The 11,653-nt window shown below is 45.2% G+C and overlaps 1 protein-coding gene across 8 annotated transcripts in view; it reads right to left on the reverse strand.

The window, feature by feature from the left end:
- CAP1 (cyclase associated actin cytoskeleton regulatory protein 1) overlaps window positions 1-7,733 on the reverse strand; it is a 31,356-nt gene extending 23,623 nt beyond the window's left edge. For 4 of the 8 annotated variants that reach the window (XM_017507962.2, XM_017507959.2, XM_017507964.2 and 1 more), the window contains exon 1: window positions 7,002-7,733. The gene's annotated coding sequence lies outside the window, so the exon portion shown is untranslated. Of the gene's footprint in view, window positions 1-6,983 lie in introns of all 8 variants that reach the window. The other 4 variants (XM_017507963.2, XM_017507958.2, XM_017507965.2 and 1 more) reach the window with 1 other exon arrangement.
- Window positions 7,734-11,653: the final 3,920 nt, after the last annotated feature.

The raw sequence follows: 11,653 nt of genomic DNA on the forward strand, positions 1-11,653 counted from the left end.
TCCCTCCTTACACATGTCCTCTATCTGAAACCCCAGGAGTGAGTAAAATCTGTGTATAAACTGACATCAAACTTGGGAAGTAGCTATTTCAATGTCTGGGGCAAACAGGTAACTTTGTGTGGTCATGGGTTCTCTTCTCTCCTACGTTCAAAGAATATGATGAAGACTAATTTCACAGGGCAATTCAGCAGTCCCTTTCTACTTCTATACGTTTTATAGTGTATAAGGGAAAACTGCCTTGGCTGATTTCAGCCTGAATAGTTGCTTTAATAGAACAGGATTTCCCTCTCTCATATGTAAAGACAGGTTCAAGGATGATATTTGTTGTCAGCCATGATTCACCTGCAAGTAGAAATATGGAAAGATTTTAAGTCCATAATTAAATTATAGGAATTTCAATGCCCTCTGGAGGAAAAAACGAAACAAAACAAAAACTAACAAAAAAAAAAAGCAAGCCTTCTCCTTCCAGTAACATTTCAACTATTTTCCAGCCAAATGGAAAAGTTTGGGTAATACAAGGCAAACAAATGGAAAAGTTCTGGTAATATAAGGCAAACAAAGCAGCACTGTAGCTGAAGCATATTTTTAGAACTTTGTTTTTATTAGGTTAACATATAGTATATGAAGAAGAAATAATTTCATGGTGTATGCTGCAGCTGCATTAAAGTTATGAAACTAGTGTCATGCATTACATAATGACATTTTGGTCAATATGGACCACATATACAACATTGAACCTCTGGTTTGAAATTTAATGTTGAGATTTGAAATCTGAGAGTTCTAGAGCGGCATCTTACCCAATTCTAGTGATTATTGCTTCGAAATGTTACCATCAATTTCTTTATTTGTGCTGACCTGGCTTTCATCACCTATACCTTAGGCTCCTAAGTCACTGGGAGTACAGGAATGAGCCACCACACCCGGCAGATGTGATCTTAGAGATCCCATAAGATTATAATATCATAGTTTTACTGTACTTTAAAAATGTTTAGATATACAAATACCTACATTATATTATAAACTGCCTACAATATCAGATACAGTAAGGCACTATACAGGTTTGTAGCCTAGGAGCAATAAGCTACACCACATAGCCTAGATGTGCAGTACCACCTAAATTTGTGTAAGTACACTCTATGATGTTCCCACAATGATTAAATCACCTAATGACAAATTTCTCAGAATATATCCCTGTCATTAAGCAATGCATGACTGTACAATTTTATCAACTACAATAAATGTGAATACTCCATAAACTACATGCAACTTTAGTGTTTTGTTTTTGTTTTGAGATGGAGTCTTGTTCTGTCACCCAGGCTGGAACAGATCATGCAGTGGTGCGATCTTAGCTCACTGCAACCTCTAACTCCCGGGTTCAAGTGATTTTTTTGCTTCTGCCTCCCTAGTGGCTGGGATTACAGGTGCATGGCACCACACCGGGGTAATTTTTGTATTTTTAGTAGAGATGGGGTTTTGCCACATTGGCCAGGCTGGTCTCGAACTCCTGACCTCAGGTGATCTGTCCGCCTTGGCCTCCCAAAGTGCGGCGATTACAGAAGTGAATTACCATGCCCGGCCTATAAGCAACTTTAAAATAAATGATAAGTCTCTGTCCACTAAAACCAAGCACTCTAAATGTAAGCAACACGAACAAAACAGGCATTTACATATTTTCAACACAGAGAGGGAAATTTGCTGACGTATACTGTCAACATGAAGCTTGCTTCTAGTACTTAAATCAATGGCATTTCTCTAAGATCACATCTGCCAGGTGTGGTGGCTCATTCCTGTACTCCCAGTGACTCAGGAGACTGAAACTGAGGCCAGGGTTTGAGAACAGCCCAGGCAACATAGCGAGACCCTGTCTGAAAAAAAGAAACTTCTGGCTGGGTGCATGGTGGTTCATGCCTGTAATTCCAGCACTTTGGGAGGCCAGGATGGGTGGATTCCTTGAGGCCCAGAGTTTGAGATCAGCCTGGCCAACATGGCAAAACCCTGTCTCTACGAAAAATACAAAAATTAGCTGAGTGTAGTGGTGGTGTGTGTCTGTAGTCCCAGCTACTCAGGAGGCTGAGGCAGGAGAATCGCTTCAACCTGGGAGGCAGAGGTTGCAGTGAGCCGAGATGGCACCACTGCAATCCAGTCTGGGGACAGAGGAAGACTCTGTCTCAAAGAAACAAAAAACAAAAGAAAGAAAGAAAAAAAACTGTAGTCCCAGCTACTCAGGAGGCTGAGGCAAGATTACTTGAGCCCAGCAGGTGGAGGTTGCAGTGGGCCTCGACTGCACCACTGTACACCAACCTGTGCAACAAAGAGAGGCTTCAACTTAAAAAAAAAAAAAATCACATACTCTGTAGGGGGAAAAAGAGGCAAGTAGTCCTTAAAGAGGCAAGTAGTCCTTTAAGGATCACCCAGAAATTCCTTGAAGGAAAAATAATTTCTTGAGGCGTCAACAAAAATAAATTATTCATTCATTGCAAGGGTACTGAGTGCTAATCATGTACCACTGACTGCACTAAGTATGGCTATGGGGCCTGCCCTCACAGAATTTAGTTGGGGACGTTGTACAATCATAGCTATGATACTTTTTAATGCAGCAATTCTCAACCAGAGGCAATTCTGTCCTCCAGGAGACATATGGCAATGTCTGAAGACATTTTTGGTTGTCACAACTGAGGAAATGTAATTAGCCATCTACTGGGTAGAGACAGATGCTGCTTAATATCCTACAATGCACAGGGCAACTCCATATAATAAAGGATTATATGGCCCAAAATGTCAATTGTGCCAACATTGAGAAGCCCTGTTTTAATTTAATAAAGAGCGTAGGAAAGTACAAAAGATTCAAGTAAAATGCCAGTTCAGGACTTTCTAAATTAGAAAGTCACCTGTACCATATAATAAAAATTAAGATAAAGGTCGATCTGTGGAGAATTCTGTAAGATGGACAAGAGTTTAGAATTGATTCCTTGTGAATATGAAGTCAGTGAAGAGAAACAAGATGAAAATGCTTCTTATTAGAGAACTTTTTTTATCTTCTTCTTTTTTGTACTAGCTGAGATGTGTTTTGTATACACACTTATTAGAGAACTTTTAAAAGATTAGTCTGGTTGTCATAGAGAAGTTGAAGTATAGGTCATGAAAGCCAGGTTAGCACAAATAAAGAAACTGATGGCAACATTTCAAAGCAATAATCACTAGGATTGGGTAAGATACCACTCTAGAACTCTGGTTTCAAATCTCAGCATTAAATTTCAAACCAGAGGTTCAACTTCCAGTGACACTTTGCATTTGCTTAAGTATAAAAAAAAAATATTTGATTCATAATGCTTCACAAAAAACTGAAAGGAGGAAGTCACCTTTTTTTCTTTTATAGAGACGTGGGTCTCACTATGTTGACCAGGCTAGTCTTCAACTCAGCCCCAAGGAAGTCACTTTTTAAAGGCTAAAAAATAACTGCAACCAGGAAAAAGGGTGAGAATAAAAGATCATTCCTCAGGTTGGAAACAAAACATTTTATAGACCCAGTAGCTAATCTCCCAAAGCAAAAATACACTCACTGAATCTTAATAACAGCACTTTTGGTTTGCGCATTAGGCTGTATTCTACAAAGTACTTTCACTGCTACCATTTTATTTAAACTTCTCTGAGATATCAATTATGCCCACCCAGTTGAGGAAGTATTTCTGGAGAAAGCAAGAAACAACTTCTTTTTCTTTTTCTTTTTTTTTTTGGAGACAGAGTCTTACTGTCACCCAGGCTGGAGTGCAGTGGTACAATCTCTGCTCACTACAACCTCTGCCTCCTGGGTTCAAACGATTCTCCTGCCTCAGCCTCCCAAGTAGATGGGACTACAGGCATGCACCACCATGCTCAGCTAATTTTTGTATTTTTAGTAGAGACGGTGTTTCGCCACGTTGGCCAGACTGGTCTTGAACTCCTGATCTCAGGTGATCTGCCCGCCTCAGGCTCCCAAAGTACCAGGATTACAGGTGTGAGCCACCTGGCTGAGCCCAGAAATTTATGCTGGACCCAGGAAAATCTATTAGCAAACTGCCAACCACAAAATCAACTTCAAACAAATTCAACAAAGCATTAAAAGCCCTTCACAACTGGGCACGGTGGCTCAAGCCTGTAATCCCAGCACTTTGGGAGGCCAAGGCAGGCAGATCACCTGAGGTTGGAAGTTCAAGACCAGGCTGGCCAACATGGAGAAACCCCGTCTCTACTAAAAATAAAAATAAAAAACATAGCCAGGCGTGGTGGCACATGCTTGTAATCCCAGATACTCGGGAGGTTGAGGCAGGAGAATCACTTGAACCTGGGAGGTGGAGGTTGCGGTGAGCATTGCACTCCAGCCTCAGCAACAAGAGTGAAACTCTGTTTAAAAAAAAAATAAAAAAAAAAAGCCCTTCACAACCTGTCAGGCATTTATCTTTTTTTTTTTTTTTTTTTTTGAGATGGAGTTTCGCTCTCGTTACCCAGGCTGGAGTGCAATGGCGCTATCTCGGCTCACCGCAACCTCCGCCTCCTGGGTTCAGGCAATTCTCCTGCCTCAGCCTCCTGAGTAGCTGGGATTACAGGCACGTGCCACCATGCCCAGCTGATTTTTTGTATTTTTTTTAGTAGAGACAGGGTTTCACCATGTTGACCAGGATGGTCTCGATCTCTTGACCTCGTGATCCACCTGCCTTGGCCTCCCAAAATGCTGGGATTACAGGCGTGAGCCACTGCGCCCGGCACAGCATTTATCTTTTTTTGCAGTCTGGTGTTCTGCAAAACTCCAGGCCCCAGTATGGTACTGAACAATTTAGGCCCTCTCCTGCCTCCGTATCTTTACTCTTGCTGCTTCCTTTAGCTGACCCACCTTATCAGACATCTTTGCCAGGATGTGCTACAATCACCTCAAACTAAAAACATTCAAAATACCTTTTTACTCCCACGTCACCTCCCTAATTTACCTCCTCCCTAACTTACCTCTCATACTCTTTATCTCAATGGTATTACCCAGTTCTCTAAGCCAGAAAGCCAGGCAATCAGGCTACTCTTACTTCTTAATTCCCATAATCAGCCTCCAATTCTATGGATTCCATCTTTTTTTTTTTTTTTTTCCTCCTTCTCAACCCTGTGATGTATCTTCTTAATATTGCTCAAATCTGATCCTTCCTCAGCATTCCCATTTCCATTGTCTTAGTTCAGGCCATGCCTACAGCAAGAGCTTCCAAACACCAGTTTACTTCCCCGCAGGGATTGGTCCATTCCCACTTGAAAGACTGAACTTTCCAAAATATAAATCTGATGACATCATTTTCCTGCATAAAACCCTTCGAGGCATCTCTATAGCTTTCAGGGTAAAAATCCAAATTTCTTAGCATTGCTTACAATGTCCTCCACATATGACTGACCTGACTACATCTCACTTCCTCCACTTCCCCAACCATTACTAGAACTCCAGTCACACTGAACCAGTCATGGTCTTTCACCTGTCCAGTTCTCCAGGTCTTTGCACCTGTAGTACTCTCTGCCTGGAAATCCCTCTTCCAGGTTCTCTACATTGCTAAATATTTCAAGAGTTAACCTCCCATTTCCTCCTGGAAGCCTGGACACCTGGCTCAGGTATTTCTCCTCTATGCTCTTGTAGCCCTGTGCTATGTACTATGACACTATGAGTCATTCCTCAATTACTTGTCTATTTCCTCTCCCACTGTAAACTCCGTAAGAACAACTGTATTCTCTGCCACAAAGGCTGTCTCATTAAAATGTGCCTCATACATATTAAGGTCTTAATAAATGTCTGGTAACTGCTAAATTTTCACTTGAAGAGAGGTCCCCACAAAGAGCTTCAGCTGACACAGTTCTGATGCTAACCTGTCTCAAATGCTCTCATTCCCCTCTTTGAATGCACTCCTATTCATCCTTCAAAATTCATCTTAAAAACTTTGCTTCTTCAGAAGGGCTTTTCCTGTATCCCGTTACATACTTTCAAAGCACCCTGCTCTTCCCTTTTATAATTACTTCTTAAACATCCCTGAAACACTACTAGCTCCATGTGAGCAGGGTCTATGTTGCTTTGTTTTAAAACTGCATTCCCCGCATCTGGTAAAATCCTGGCACAGAATAAACACAATTTGTTACGGTGAATTTAATCCTGTGGGGTCAGCAGAGATCTCCACTGAAAAGATGAACAAAAGGAGGCTCAATGAAGTTAAATAAAGCACCTATGGTCACAGACACTTAGCACTGAGGCCAGACCAAACCTGAGCCGTCTGATTTCAGGTCCAGAAGTACACGCCTTCAATAAAGTTAGCCCGGCTTTTCAAAATAAGAGCAGTAGCTGAGGAGGAAAAGGAAGCTATCTGCCTGTAAAGACAAGGACTTGCCCGCCTCTCTTTTAAAAACTCCCTAGGCATTCCAAACCGCTCAATTTGGGAAGAGGGGGAAAAAAAGGTTTCACGCACTGGGTGGCCTTTAACCTGCAGCAGCCTCCGGGGCAACACCGACCGGAAGACGATCCCAAGTTAGAGAGGTTCCGAGAACAGGGGAAGGAGCTGCTGGTCATCTAAGGAGCTAGGATCATAATTCCGATTCTTTTCCTCACTCGCTATATATCTCAGACTAGCCTCTTCTCTGGGGATCAATTTACCCATCAGTGCAACGGGAGCGTCAGCAGGGGACAGGGAAGACTCTCCGATCTCGGAGGTTCCTTCCAGTCAGAGCACCTCAGAATCAGGCCTCCGCTGAAGCTGATGGGCAGCGCTGCGAAATCGAGCTGAGGGGCCTCCCCGGGGCAACCGGACCAGCAGCTCACCCCGGCCCCACCTCAAGAGACCGCGCCCAGGAGTCCGGGTCGGCCTGAGGGCCTCAGCCCCGGCCACCTCAGCAGAGCTCACGACATGCTCGTAGGCCAGAACGGCCATTAACAACACCAGAGGCCGATGGGCCCCAGAGGGGACCCCATTCCCTACCAAGCCGCACACCCTCACCTCAGAGTTCTGCCTCACCTCCGGACTGCGATCAGCCGCTCTCCACTTCCGGCAAGAACCGCCCAGCAATCTCCGCGCGACCCACTTCCGGGCCCTCACTGGGCGCGGCACCCCCACCGGAAATGAGCCGCCGGCCAAAGCGCTAGGCTAGCCAGCGAATGGGCAGGAAGTCTCATTGCCGCGCTCGTGACCCCGCCCCTCTTCGCCACGCCCGGGAGAGAGCGGCCAGGCTCGCCCAGAGGGCACTTGGGAAAGAGCCCCGCCCTCAAGGCGGGAGCCACGCGGGGAGGGCGGGCTCACAAGCGAGGCCACGCCCTCGGCCCGTGGTACCTAGCCGGAATCGCCCCCAGAGGCCCGGGCCTGGAAGGGCAAAAGTCCCTGGCTAAGCTCCCCTCCGGAAAGGACATCAGAGTGGCCAGTTCCTCTGTCAGTTTGGTCTCAGTGGCAGACGCCGGTTTCTTTCCGCTGCAGTCCGCAAAGGGTCTTGGAAGGACTGGGATCTAGGATTCTCTGAGGGCGGCAGTCCGGGCGGCCGTCCGGGCGGCCGTCAGCTCTCGGTGGGGATCGAGGCCAAGCTCCTCCCGTCTCTGGGCGTGCGTACCTCCGTTTCCCCATTTGTGACGTGGGAAGGCAATTAGTCTGGACATTGTTGTGGGAGGACTTGCGGAGACTGGGCGCGGGGCGCGGGGCGTAGGGGTCAGTTAGGGCGCAGTGGGCCAGCGCCAGTTCGGCTGGCAGTCCCGGGGTCGGGAAGGTAGGGAACCCTCCGCTCTCGCCCTGCTTCCTGTTTGCTCGGTGTGTTTTGTGACCATAGATGGTCAGGTTTGGGGCCGCGCGGAAGCCTCCGCCCTGTGGTTTGGAGCCCTTCCTCCTGGCGCGCGGGGTGTGGTCCCCTAGAATAAGATGAGCAAAATTAGAGCAGATCCTGCACCCACTCCGCTGAGATCTGGTTTCTGAGAGCCTCTCCCGGGGCTGGGCGGGCCCAGGCGGCTGCTACTCGGTCCGAGGGAGGTTCCGCCGCTCGCAGGGGAGGCTTCGCTTCCTTGGGACTGGAGATCCGATCTTTGTTCCCTCAAGACTCAACGCTTTCCAACCGGTCATTATCCTCCCACAAAGATTTATTTCTAGAAAAAATTGGCGAGTGCCACAGTTCCCGCCCCTTCAGATGAACTAATGTGACAGCTCCGTGTTTCAAGTTGAATGCAGGCGTTATATGCCAGAGTCATTCAACAAGTAAAATTCTTATAATAACAACTGCCATTTACTGCACGCTGACTACTTGCCAGGCCCATGCTGAGTGCTTCAGGCGTATTTTCATTTACTCCTAATAGCAACTCTCGGTGGTAGGTACCATTATGTCCTCTGGTTTTCAAATGAGGAAGCTGAATAACTTGCCAAGGTCAGAAAGTAACTGTTGAAACTTTGAAGGAAACACATCTGTCTGACTCTAATCTCATGAGCTTAGCCCCTGTGATAGACCATACTGGAGTCATTCGAATCAGTGAATGCCTCTGGATCTGGAGAGAAACACTGATTTCCAGTGCTGGCATAGGCCCTCTAGCAGGTGTCAGTCTTGGTCAGGTTACTTTGGACGGGTTACTGGGCCTCTTCCTAACTGTATGACTCCCAGCATGTTTAAAAGAATATGACAACATAAGAAAATACACGGTATAAAAGTCAGTATATTTTAGATATTGCCATTTAAAAATACTGTCTCTTTCACACACAAACTCTATTAGGACGTAATCTTTGACTCTACATTAGTTCTTCTAAATCTCTTTCTGGATTAGGGACAGAAGGAACATCGACTATGCATACATGCATTCTAGAGGAAGGAGAGAGAGAAGAGGAAGCAGGAAGGAGAAGGAAGAAAATTTCCTCATCTATCAAATGGGGATTATTCATGGGGCCGTAATGAGAAATAGAAGCAGTAATATATATGAAACCGCTTTGTAAAATGCATCACTATAAGCCGGGTGCAGTGACTCATGCCTGTAATCCCAACACTTTGGGAGGCTGAGCTAGGTGGATCACCTGAGGTCAGGAGTTCAAGACCAGCCTGGCCAAAATAGCGAAACCCCATCTCTACCAAAAAAAAAAAAAAAAAATTAGCTGGTCGTGGTGTTGGGCGCCTGTAATCCCAGCTACTCGGGAGGCTGATGCAGGACAATTGCTTGAACCTAGGAGGCAGAGGTTACAGTGAGCCATGATTGCACCACTGCACTCCAGCCTGGGTGACAGAGCAAGACTCTGTGAAAGAAAGAAAGAGAGAAGGAAGGGAGGGAGGGAGGGAAAGAAAAAGAGAGAAAGAAGGAAAGGAAAGCAAAAAGAGAAAGAGAGGAAGGAAGGGAAGGAAGAAAGAAAAGAGAGAGGAAAGGAATTTGTTTTATTTATAAATTACCCAGTCTAGAAAGGAAAGAAATTTATATTATTTATAAATTACCTAGTCTAGGTATTTTGCTATAGCAGCAAGAATGAACTAAGACACATGTATACACTCTCATTCAATCCTGCTTTTCCTTCATGGTAGGTATTACAATCCTCATTAATTATTTGTGCAATTATATTTTAATATCTTCCTCTCTTGTAAGTTGTTTCAATAAGTCCTTATTTGGCAAAAATTGATAATAAACAATTATAGTAAAAATTGACTAAATAAAAAGAGTGAGAGGGGCCAAGGTGGCTCTGAGTCTTAGCATGTGGGTAAATGGAAGGTGTGAAAAGGATTGGATCTGGGTTTGGGGGTTTTGAGCCTCAGTCCTCAAAATCCAGTCTGGGAAGAGAAAGAGAAGAAGGAAGGCAATTATCAATTTACAACCAAGAATTGCCAGGAGAGAGTTGATTGATTCTCACATGTGCCCCCTCTTCATGTATTATTGCCACTTTGTTATGGCCTGGATTTCAGCACATTCTGAACCTGCAGAATCACTCTGTCTCTGAGGGAGCCACCCAAGCTTCCTCTTTATCTCTCAGGGTTTCAGACACAGAAGTCTGGCAGTTCATCTGGAGCCTTTCCCAGACTGACTCAGAGGACGGCCTGCATCTGTGCAACCTGGCTCAGAGCCTGTCTACATTTGGGCAGATCCTATATCACCCTGCCAAATGGGCTAATGACAGACAACAGTCTATGTGACCCTGTCTTTCTTCCCCTCCAAGGGTATGGCCCCAGATTTCATCCTGAGATAGGGTCTTAGGTCCAAAAATTAGGAGTTGACAAAAGAAATAGCAGCAATATAAAAATATGATTAAGATCTGGCTTTGGGGTCACTGTGAAACTGAATTCCAACTCTGCCACTTACAAACTGTGTGATCTTGGAGTTATCCTCATTTAACCTCAGAGAAGATATTAATACCCATCTTAAATGGCTGATAGAAATTAGGACAGAAAACTAATAAAACACTTGGCTCACAGTAAACACTCAATGAGTACTAACAATTATTATTCAGTACAGAGAATCTATTGTCTGTTTCCCTGGCAAAGGCCACCAGAAAGCAAAATAAGGTCTAAAGTGTCAACACACTAGTTGGTGCCACCAGAACTACTACTACTACTGTCCCCATCCCCAGAAAGTTTTCCCACAGCCCCTGCTTCTTTGTATTGCTAACTTTTTTTTTGCCCAGACTGGAGTGCAATGGTGCGATCTGGGCTCACCACAACCTCCGCCTCCTGGGTTCAAGCAATTCTCCTGCCTCAGCCTCCCCTGTAGCTGGGATTATAGGCATGCACCACCACACCCAGCTAATTTTTTGTATTTTTAGTAGAGACAGGGTATCTCCATGTTGGTCAGGCTGGTCTCAAACTCCTGACCTCAGGTGATCCACCCACCTTGGCATCCCAAAGTGCTGGGATTGCAGGCGTGAGCCACCGACCCTGCCTGTTGTTTTTTTTTTTCAAGACAGAATCTTGCTGTGTTACTCAGGCTGCAGTACAGTGGTATAATCATAACTGACTGCAGCCATGAACTCCTGGATTCAAGTGATCCTTCCACCTCAGCTTCCAGAGGAGAACTACAGGCACATGCCACCATGCCCAGCTACTTTTTGTATTATTTTTAGAGACGGAATCTTGCTATGTTACCCAGGCTGGTCTGGAACTCCTGGCCTCAAGCAGTCCTCCAAACTTGGCCTCCCAAAGTGCTGGGATTACAGCTGTGAGCCACTGCACCTGGCCTGTATTGCTACCTTTGGATTCAAAGTTAGGCTAGGCACAGTGGCTCATGCCTGTAATCCCAGCACTCTGGGAGGCCAGGTTGGTAGGAATACTTGAGCCCAAGAGTTCAAGACCAGCCTAGGCAACACAGTAAGACCTTATCTCAAGGAAAAATAAATAAATCCACAAAAGCAAAATTGGGCCTGTGCCCTTGGCTATAAATGAGACCAAATAAATCAGGAATGTGAATGCTTCTGCCCACAGATAACAGAAAACTTAACTGTAGTAACTTTTAAAGTCAGTTTTTCTCACATATAAGAAAAATGAAGGTAGGCAGTTTTATTGGCTCAGTAATGTCAGAGCTGGTACTTCTGTGATTCACTTCACCTTACCCTTGTAGTTGCAAGTTGGCTGTTGCAGCCCTAGCACCATCAAGGAAAGCGGAAGGGAAATGTGCAGCATTTGAAATGGGAAAGCTGACGTTTTCTAAGGGACCCACACAGCATGCCCTGCTTCCTGT

This window comes from Cebus imitator, unplaced genomic scaffold (assembly GCF_001604975.1).
Source record: "Cebus imitator isolate Cc_AM_T3 unplaced genomic scaffold, Cebus_imitator-1.0 Scaffold385, whole genome shotgun sequence".
NCBI lineage: Eukaryota > Metazoa > Chordata > Mammalia > Primates > Cebidae > Cebus > Cebus imitator.